The 10,851-nt window shown below is 44.1% G+C and overlaps 1 protein-coding gene and 1 long non-coding RNA gene across 3 annotated transcripts in view; one reads left to right on the top strand and one right to left on the bottom strand.

The window, feature by feature from the left end:
- Positions 1-9,039: 9,039 nt before the first annotated feature.
- Positions 9,040-10,851, top strand: part of Tgs1 (Trimethylguanosine synthase 1) — a 78,279-nt gene continuing 76,467 nt past the window's right edge. For both annotated transcript variants that reach the window (XM_083048570.1, XM_083048568.1), the window contains exons 1-2: positions 9,040-9,178; positions 9,311-9,354. The gene's annotated coding sequence lies outside the window, so the exon portion shown is untranslated. The remainder of the gene's footprint in view (positions 9,179-9,310; positions 9,355-10,851) is intronic.
- LOC145942086 (uncharacterized) overlaps positions 9,162-10,851 on the bottom strand; it is a 70,743-nt gene continuing 69,053 nt past the window's right edge. The window contains exon 4 of the long non-coding RNA XR_014426305.1: positions 9,162-10,756. This is a non-coding gene — a long non-coding RNA (uncharacterized LOC145942086). The remainder of the gene's footprint in view (positions 10,757-10,851) is intronic.

The raw sequence follows: 10,851 nt of genomic DNA, 5'->3' as shown, positions 1-10,851 counted from the left end.
ATATTATTGTTGATATCGACATTGATTACGATAATTATATAAAGTGTACACTAATTTTAATAATTTCGAATCTTTTATTTTAAATATATGTCGATTTTTTGAAAATTTATTGAAACTGAAAGATAGAGGGCAAAGCTTGTGAATGATAAAATTATGATATTAAATAGTGGTAGCCGGAACACAGAGTCGATAAAGCATTTGCATTCAATTTAGAGCCATTGTTCCTTGGCGCTCACGTATGTTTATCGAACGATCGTTCGATTTCAAACCACCTCAATTTCAACCGAGCGTTCTGCTGCCAGTCAGCGACACGTCGAAGCGTAAATTAAGCGGTATTAAAAACGCATTGCTCTTTACGAGAGCCTACGATCATTCATCGTCTTACGTAACGCGCACCGGGAGCCGAAGTACGATTAGTAGGCGGCAAATCATATGAGGTACGGCGTGAGCCGGGAGCAAAGACCGAAAAATTACGACGACTGGTATATAAGTACCGTATATACATAAATACTGAAAACCACAGAATGTCGTATCTCCCTTTATCTCGCTATCTCTATATTTTCTCGCGTTGTGTGAGCTCGCGCCAGCAAGGAGTTTCCGTTTCGCGATTATACGAATGGGCATTTGTCGAAGACGACCACGAGAGCTATGCGAACACAAGCAGATTCCCTTCCTACCTCCCACACCCTTCTCGCGATACCTTGCGCGAAACCCCACGGAGGCTCGGTGCCGGCGGAGATTATTCGCCCGGGCAGTTAGAAGTGGTTTAGCGATAATTTAAACGCGCTAAATCAGAAACGCATTTACGAGATCGGCGTGAAATTTATAAATTAGCCCGGCTGGCAGATTTGTGGCTGGTATTTATACATTTGCACCGCCATGGGGCCTCAGCCGGGTTCCGATGCCCTGCTGGCAGAGGAAAACCTCCGCGCGATTCTCGGTGATTTACGCGGTGCCTCTTCTTCTTCCTCTCCCCTTTCCACCCCTTTTCACCCCCGTTTCTTGTGCGCCGACGGCCGGCACGAAAATGATAGGTTCGTGATGAAAATGGAATTTCCTTACGTTTGCGACATCGACGCCAAACTCCACGGACGATGCAAGTCCGCTGATATTAATCGTCAGCAGGGGGGCGGCGGGGGAGGAAGGGGGATATGCGGTCCACGATCATAAAATACGGCGGAACGAGCCGGCGACAAACTACCGGAGGTACCAGAGCATAATCGATTGCTTTACGCGACTCCCTGTATTTTTTTCGAATTTGCGGGAAGCGTCTCGCCGCATCAAGCGGCGAGCGATTACGCTGCGCGTTTATTTAGTGCTTGTAATCCTGTAATTTATTTATCGCGCGAGCGAAATTATTATTATTTCCCCAAGATTTTCCGATGACTGATGATCCCGAAGTTGAAACTTTAATAATATTCTTGATATATTTACGGTTTGTTGTCACGAAACTTGTGTTTCGGGACGAAACATTTTACCGCTCGTGTAAAATTGAAACGTCTTCTCGCGAGGATATTACATATTACAAGCGTCGCTTAATTTTTTTTTCAAATTAATTATCGATTCCGCACGTGTCGAAATTACGCGGCTCGTCGCGTCGAGACATTGATACAAAGCCGGGCCGATGCGTTTTCGTAATCGCGCGGTGCGAAACCCTTGCGAAATCGCGCGAACCTTTCGGGTTAATTGAGCGTTATTATATTGCGGCGTGTCGCGCGGAGATGACGCGCGGGATACGCAATCGTTGTAAATCGTCTCTCCGACGAGCTGAATTCCCCCCTGGGCATTAAACGCTCGGTTGGCGGATAAAGAAAAAAAATGCCGCGCGTGCATAATCTGCGCGCGGCGCGTAAGTGGCTTGTAAATTGACCGGTCGCGTCGACTGTGGATCTAATCCCGCGCCGCGATAAGACGACCTCGACGAATGCGCTGGAAAAAAAAACGACACGTCGCTCGATGACAGCAAGATATATCGACGATCAGCGCTATTCCTGTCATTACTATCATTTAATAGCCACGATGACACCTTCCCGAATGCGGTCGGTTCGCTTTTTTCTCGCACCTACGTGCAATAGGAGAATTACTGGTTATAATATTTCATCAGATTCTGCACAATGTAATTGATGGAAAATATATATACGCTATGATTGTTATTAGAATAAACAGACACTTCTCATTTTAATTATAATGCAGAAATAATGCGGCGCGCGAGAGACATTTCAAATTGCAAGCATCAAGTATGCACTCAAATATATGTAGAATAATTATTTTTAATCGCTTCTATCTTTCATGCGTCACATCTTGAAATCGTTAATTAATTGAGAATGTCGTCGGTGATTTTCGCGCGATTTCTTTAAAAGGGAACCATGTGACAAACTAAGTATGATTTTAGCGGACGCGTTCAAAGTACACGTGTCGCGACTTCGGACATTAAGCTTAAGCACGATGTTATGAACGTTCATTATAAGTCCGGTACATTCCCGGTATGGGGTCCCCACCGGAGAGTCGACACCCGTCTCTGTGTGACACTATATTTAATTTCTGCTCAAGTTGGACTTACGAAACTAATGAGACACGCGCTAAAAATTCACCGAAAGTGAACATGGCGAATTTAATTTTCTATTCCATCTTTCTCTCCCATCTAGCACTTCGTAACTCTTTCGTCTTTCCCTTTTGCCGCGTTTTACGAAAGATTGTTGTCATCTTCGGTAGAAAAAGTTGCTGAAAACATGATCTTCGTGACTTGGTACTTACCACTTCCTTTATAGCCGGAAACTTGCAGCACGACCTAATCGAGCTTTACTCGATAACATTAAGTAAACGAGTACTAGTGTACAATATTTGAAATTTTTATAATTGGAATTGAAGAGATAAAGAAAATATTGCTATAACATATATCATCCCAAAGTTTCATATTTATATAATATATAAAATAATTTATTTTTTTTAATATTTTTGACGTACCTAATGTAAAATTTGACATGCATTTGCGTTGTTAAAATCGATTGTTCAATTTTATTTAAATCTGAAACTTCGAAAACTCTGATTTCACTTTGAACAAGATTAGATTCTTAATCGTATGATTGCTTCTCGCGGCAGGAATAATAATTTGAGAGCCGCTGGTGCGCCGTCCGGTGTCCAGTGAAGCGTTGCGGATCGTAAAGCGGGCGTTATAGATAGAGGTGTGTTCGCGTCTGTCTGTCTCGCTGGTACCGATCTCGTGGCACGATTCCCATGGCGCCTGGACCGTTACGCGCGCGAAACGGAGGGATAAATTAGATTGATATTGAGCTAAACTCGGGCGCGCGAGATATACACCAAGACCCCCGCTATCTCATCCGGACGGACTCGTCCCGGTACAGAGAGATCGTGCGCGCGCGATCTCTCTCGCGATCCACACCTGCTGTTCCGTAGGAATGCGCGTGCGCCCGATGGGATTTCACAATCTTCTCACGATACGCATATAACCGGGAGAGGCCAGGAAGGATTATACCTCGTATACATCGAATACACCGGACTCTCGAGACGATCTCGCTCGTGTACGAAAGTGCAAGTACGTCGAAAACGCAATTTCCAAAGGTTAACTACAAGATTAATTGCGAACGGGTCGGAGTGCGAGCCGGCGCGGAGAATCAAGGCCAATCAAAGGCCGGATAATTTTCCATTTAAACGGAATAACGTCAACGAGATTCGTCCGCGCGCGAAAGAGAATCTCTGCCAAAAATCATTCCGATGCGGGTGCATAATGGACTGTATGATATTTAACTTCGTAATATCGGCAACTAACAGCCAGCTACCTCTTCTCGCGTCGGCATCATAACTTTGGTTCGCGCAAGAACCCATCGTGGATGACGAACGAGCAGTATCGCGCGGTTAATATTAACTCTAATTAAAAAAGGTTAATTACGGATGGATCGAGCCACGTGGAATCAAGGCTAATGACGCCAGACAATTTTCTCTCGTTGCATACCGGTCAGCCTAGAGGCCACTCGTCGTGCCAGCGTCATCCTTCATGATTTCATCACGTCCGCGTTAAGCGCAATATCTAGAGATCATCATGGTAGGTCCTTCTGCTTCTGCCGCCGCAGGAGTAACGCAAGTCGGCTCTCTCTCGCTGGCTAAAATATTGCGCGTATATATTTTACATTTTCCACATCCTTCTTTATAAACTCTTTTGAAATACAGATATGTACAGAGGGACTCTGTAAGATATCTAGCTAATAATCTACGCGCAACGTGTACGAGATGCGCATTTCACATTTATCTCACACGAGTTAGCAGTGATGAGATTTTATGTCACATCGTAGCGATATAATATATGTATGTACAATCAACGTTTCTACTAATTTTTGCTACTCTAAAAAAAAATACGCATGAGTAGCGTGTTGAATCTATTGAAGAAGCGATTCCTACCATCGATTAAATCTATTAACGTCTGACTGCGACAACCATTGATCATTATATATGGACGTCTTTAATAATTCTTCTTCTTGCTCGTGTTTACGTGTCACTTTTATCGAAGCCAACGCAGTGATATCATAGAGAAATCATATTACTTGCTCCGAGATTTACAGTACACGCGTATCCATCATTTACCATCTTTACGTATCGTCATATTTCAATACGCTCGCGAAGACACGGACGAAAAGATAATGTCCGTGAGAGAACGGCCGTGATTCTTGACGAAAAACGAACGCCTTTTGTCTCCATCGGTCGCGGAACCCCTGCAGGATAACTCTCGGAATCTACCCGTTGGCGGACTAGCGGGACGGTTAATTTTAATTGATTTAGCCTCGGTGCCCGGGTGATTTTCACGATGCGACAGGGGCCACTCTAGGGGGTCGACCGCCCCCATCGCAGCCCGCGTTCGCGTCTCCCTGCCTTGTCCCCGTGGATTTACAGGGAACCCCTTATCCGGCGGTGATCTCTTCGGGAACGCAAGCTCATTTAAAACAATAAACCGGGACAATTTCATAAATTTTGCCACGGAAATCTCGCCGGATCTCGGCAGAGTAATTTTAATCAGGAGTGCCGGATCGCGCCGCGGGACGTCCGGAGCAGCGTGGATTCGCTGTGGGACGGGGAGAAAAAGAGACGGATCGAGGGAGAAAGAAAAGGGAGAGAGAGAGAGAGTGATGGGGGAGGGGGTGAAAGAGAGAAGAGGAAACGATGTGGTACGACGACGATTCGGGGACTCCCCCGCCGTGGGACCTTTCTCCTTTTACCACGGTCGAAATTCGGAGCCCCACGCTACTAATTTACCGCTACCTGGATACATACACGCTCACGGGCGTTGTTTTCTAACTTGAGTTACGGCGGCGAGCAACGGTTTCTCGTTTCGGAGGGGAAAGGGGAAGGGAATGGTCGGGGTCGGTTATTCATGACGCAAATTTAGGTGACCGTTTGGGTCATCGAGATTAAAAGAGCCTCATCTGCTCGATCTGCTTACTAATTTTCTATTCCAAATTCCTGTTTTGTATAATTTTATTTTATAACTTTATATTTAATAGATCATTAATTAAATCACTCACTAATGAATCAGAATAAATTATGAACTGGTGAACATATATTTATTGAATATCAAATTATTATAGATAAATCTTTTATCTCTCTATTACAATTTTTTAATTTTTAATATTAATACTTTATTTGTACAAAAAAATATAGGTATATATACAATTAAAATGAGAATCTAAAAGATATATTATATAACACGAGATTCTACTCTCTTCTATACTATCGCAACGTAAAAGCCAATAGATCATCGAGCCGACGAAGCAAGATACGAGATCGAGTTCCGGTATAACACTGGATCGACCGAATTTCGAGGTAGCCGATGTGGTTACGAGAATCGTCTCAATAAAATTTATCGTCCCGGTCCCCGATCGCGGTCGACGCCACACCCACGGAAAGCAAGAATTCGGTCGACCCTAAGCGCGGACGAGGGCGGACGAGATCGCTCGAGACCGGTCGATAAATAATCGTCGAAACGCGTAGAAATATAACGCGCGCGGTTAGGAGATTTTGTGACTTTCACCCGGTGCTTTCCCACGTGATGATGACGCCGTCGTTCCACGCGGTAGTGGCAGCCGCTCAATGGCCGCCTGTCGATTACTCAATGACATACAATCCGAGCACACAAATACGGGAATATTCCCTCGCTGTTCGTGGCATTAATAGCTATGATTTCTCGGTGTCGTGACACGTAGGTAACAGTTCGCGTGAGATGTGACCGCGATGCTGCCACATCTCGCGAGCTTTTGAAATCGGGATTTTCTGCTCTCAAACCGGAATCATCGTTACGGTCGCACGCCTTTGGTGCTGAAATTTTTGATCGACGTTTATACATGTTTTTCAAATCGTCTGTCTGAATGATGCGAGCGTTTCGAGACTCGGCGATGAGTGACGTGTGATTACTTGAAGATCATCAAAGATGATCGAAAGTGAAGTTGGATAGACAAAGATCGACTGTTGGAGAGAGAAGTTGAGCTATCGAAATGATAGGCGATTCGATGTAAAATTAATGGGAAGAAAAAAATAATTTCTAGCTAGATAGTAAATAATAAAAACGTGAAAGATATAACGTAGAGAGTTCGCAATATATATTTTTTACAATTATTTTTATAAATATTAAAATCCTCTAAAGATTATCTATTTATGTGTTTAGTACCTTTACCACGCCAGGTACAACTCTGTATCATAATATAACACAAGGTTGAATGCTTCCTAAGGAGATACTTGTAACAAACGATGACTGCAAAAAACGCTGCAGGATAAAAATAAGATTGAAATAGGAGCGAGCGACGCTTTTTGCTCGACGACGAGGATTGCGCTGTCGAGCTTGAGCGATGCTCGCGTTCAGTCGAGTTGAAAATTGTCAGCGGCATTTGGAAGCAACAAGTTGCCTTGTGGCGAACAGGTAGACGTTGAAGAACCGTAGGCTCGTTAGCTTTGAGCTTAGAGAGCCGCATTCCCTCTCTCTCTCTCTCTCTGCGTCTCTTTTTCTCTTTCTTGCCCGGCGGGACGCCTTAAGGATTCTTTATTGTTAGTTCGAGGGCTCACGACAACGTTACTCACGTACAACAACGTGGGCAATATTATAGAAATTGCTGTAACACCACACCGATCACGAGGCAGTGGACTCTCGACCTCACCCGGTGTGATGATGATGGTGCTGGTCGGGTCCCGTGCGCGCGCGCAGTGTGAATGAAGAAGAGGACCAGAAATTACGACCATCGCAAATTGCTGTCAATTTTGGAGGATTTTTTTTTCGAAGAGCACGCCGCGGCGTAAAGCGCTCGGCCATTTTATCTCGGCGCCGATAAATATACCCACGCGGACAGATATCTCGCGCTCGTACACACAATAATTTACCAATTTGACTCCTTGCAAAACTTGTAATTCTTTCACTTACGACAAATCGCCGTGGATGATGACGACGTTTATTACGTCAGGCAAAAGCGTGCGTCTGTTTTGGTCACCATCGATGCACGATACCGGTTCCACGCTATATCTTATACACGCGACGATTTAACGCAATTTTCATCGGTTCGATTATCACGTTTAATTAAATCTACATTTTTTGCTCTATCTCTATCTTCCTATATTCAGAGTCACACGACACAAAAAGCGTAAACTGTTTCTCGATCGATGGACGGAACTGGACATCGCACGCGCGCGATCAGTCGAGCGTGATACATTTCAGCCTCCGGTATAAGAAGCGACGTCGCGATCGCCGGCGGTAAGAAATAACCGGAGCAACGTAACGCGACGGTTCGGTCGGAATAGCGTGCGGCGAGAGGGGTAGAAAAAGAGGAAGGAGGAGGAAGAGGAAGCCGGTTAATGCGATCGAAGGAGATGGTGCACGAGAGCACGGCGGTGTGTGCCCGCGTACCCGGTGCAGACAGCGAGCGTGTAGGATGAAGTCTTCCCCGCGAAGCGACCATTATCGTTATGATCGCGGCCAGGTAGATGCCACCCCGTGATTACCGTATCGGCCGGCGATCGACGGCGACAGGACTCGCCATTATGCGATCGACACCTTCCGAGACACGTTCGCGCCGTAAATCATCAGCTAAACGGAAAAGCCCCTCGGCTGTATTTACGGGCGAACGCCGGGAATGTGTGTGCTGCATCGCAGCTAACTCGCTGCTTCATCAACGAGCGTGCCGAAGCGAATACATGTTAGAGAGAGGGAGGGAGAGATTGACGATAGGCAAGGGAAAGACGAAAAAAATCGCGGATGCTCGAAATATTTCAATCGACGCGGCAATAAAGAAAATGTTTGGTATGACAACTTTATTACCTGCAGGCTTATTACGTAACTTTTTAACACGTACGTTATAAGTATAGCACACTTTTTTACCTAACTATACACGTTATCTAACTCATGCGTTAAGAAGTTACAGAATGGGCCTTTGGATCTTAACTCATCGAGCTCATTTTAATTTGGCTTCATAACAATGCAGCACGATAATAACGATAACAACGTCACAGTAGGATTTTATTTGTGCATTAAATATTAATTCATTTTTTTATTTTTCTGAGTTTAATATTACTTAGAACAACACAAGCGCGCGCTACGCACACGCCATTCTTCAATTTTATATTAAAAAGAATGATATTTAAAAAAAATAATATAGTTTGTTTAAACTCGATTAAAATATTTTTTCACAGAAATCAGCTGATTAAAGCGTTAATTTTTCTAATTAAATTTTAAAATAATAATATGGTAAAAAATTAAAATAGTAATATATGTTGTAAATAATATGTTATAATTTATAATACCTTATTCTTGATTAATATTTTTTGACAGAAATCAGCGAATATTTGTATTTAATAAAGCGAAAATTTGTTAATTAAATTTTAAAATAATATGTTATAAAAATTAAAATAATAATGTTTTGTTTTATTTTATTTGTTACAGGTAGCATTGCTGACTGTGAGATTCTCGAGTGCCGAACGTATTGTTGCTTCGCGCGGTTATAGTGTTCGCATCGTTTCTTCACATTGCAAGTGCAATACGCGAAATACGCGTGTGACTCACGCGTCGCGTCGGGAGTGCCGTATAAAGTATCGTAATTATTCGTGTTTTCGCGAGTGTCGTGAATGCTACCATGAACTAAGAGAGGAGGAGGAGGTCCGGGGTGGCATCGGGCGACAACGGAGCAACTGTGAGGTAAAACCTATTTTTATCTAAACTACATTGAGATATTCGATCATTTCCAGACTTTCAAAACACCTGTACACACACATACACCCCCTCCCCCCACACACATGTATATACATAATTTGAATATTTTGTTTTCAGATCAATGTGTGCTGTGTTCTACAATTCCGCTATGGCACGGACCGGTGAGTGAGAAATTCTTTCTTAAAAATACGATGACAGATGCACTAGATATCGCTGATCGTATATTTATATGTTGATTCTCAGTATTAATAACTCGTTAGAAATAGGTGTTTTTTTTGTCTCTCTCCGTATTGATCTTTCGCGTATTTTACACAATTGTCACTGAAATGAAGAGATCGCGACAGTTGAACATTTGCTGAACACGTTCGAAAGCAAGTGTTAAAATATGATAAAAGGCCATAATGTTCGAGATATGTCACGGACGCAATAATGAACGGTATAATAGATCGTTGTCGTTATATTCTAATCCTCTTATATATATTGGCAACGTGCCAGGGAAGTGTCGTGGTGTCGTTAACCTTTTTGCGAATCGATAGTCGCCGGCGCGATCGCGTTAGCGCGAACCTAGACCACGCTCTTGGCCGTGGATACAGATGTCTCGTTCATTATGACACGGAACGAGCGAAAGAAAACCGAGAGAGGTGGATAGGAACCTGTCGCGACGGGAAAGGCATGAAATTCCCGCCATTCACGATGTCAGCTATTAACGGACGTACGGCACTACATCCTTTACAAGTCAGCCGCTTTGTAGCCCGGCGAGAGCTCTATGGGCCTCGGCACGCTTTAACCGCATAATCATCGGGACGGGGCTGGGAACCGACGTTATAATAACGTTAACACTTTGAATTACATGTTAAGGGCCGGCTGATTCCGTCCGCGCCGCGCCGCGTGAAAGATGTAACGACTTTTCATCGCTCGCGCGTTGCGCCGAATAGCCGCGCCGATACGCTCCGTCCGCAAGCTTATATGCGCGAGCAAAGCGCACGATCACGAAGATCGAACACGATCGTTCTATTTTCGTATCCGCCGGCCATTCTATATTGCGCCTCTTGCCCTTTCGAACTCTGGCGAAAAATTCCGCGTCAAAGGATACGCGCGATAAAATATTATATGAGATGCCAACCGGGAATGAGGTAGCATCGATCACGAGCAGCGTCTCTGATCTTTGAGCTGTGAAATTTTAACGCGTGTGAAATTCGCGAGATACCTAGATTTACGCCATTTACGTTTGCGTTTATTATATGCGTGACACGGATAACGCTTGGGAAAATGGCGTGGATCTGCAACGAAATGTCTTGTATGAGTTTCACTGGTCCCCGTGTTCTCGCGTCTCCTTGATTGCACGAGCAGAAGGCAACGCGATAAGACGATATTATACGGCAATTAAGATTAACTGGTAACATTAGCAAAGTCATAATTAAACCCGAGTTGTAAGCGAGAGAGAGCGTTCATCTGTCTACGGGCCCGAGATGCCTCGTTGGCATTTCCGGTTGCCCGTGACTCGGCCGCACCTGTGTCACATGTCCATCTCAAGTAGAAATGCGCGTTCGTTCATCTCCGTGTCTGTAAAGATAGAAAAATTTTTAACCTCAGTTATTAGCGCTGGTCATGTTTGGTAAAAATATTCTAGGATGATGGTATACATGACGATCGAACGT

This window comes from Prenolepis imparis, unplaced genomic scaffold, assembly GCF_030444845.1.
Source record: "Prenolepis imparis isolate NDT839.2.m4 unplaced genomic scaffold, iyPreImpa1.0 SCAF_10, whole genome shotgun sequence".
Lineage (NCBI taxonomy): Eukaryota > Metazoa > Arthropoda > Insecta > Hymenoptera > Formicidae > Prenolepis > Prenolepis imparis.
This window is presented reverse-complemented; position numbering and strand designations above follow the sequence as displayed.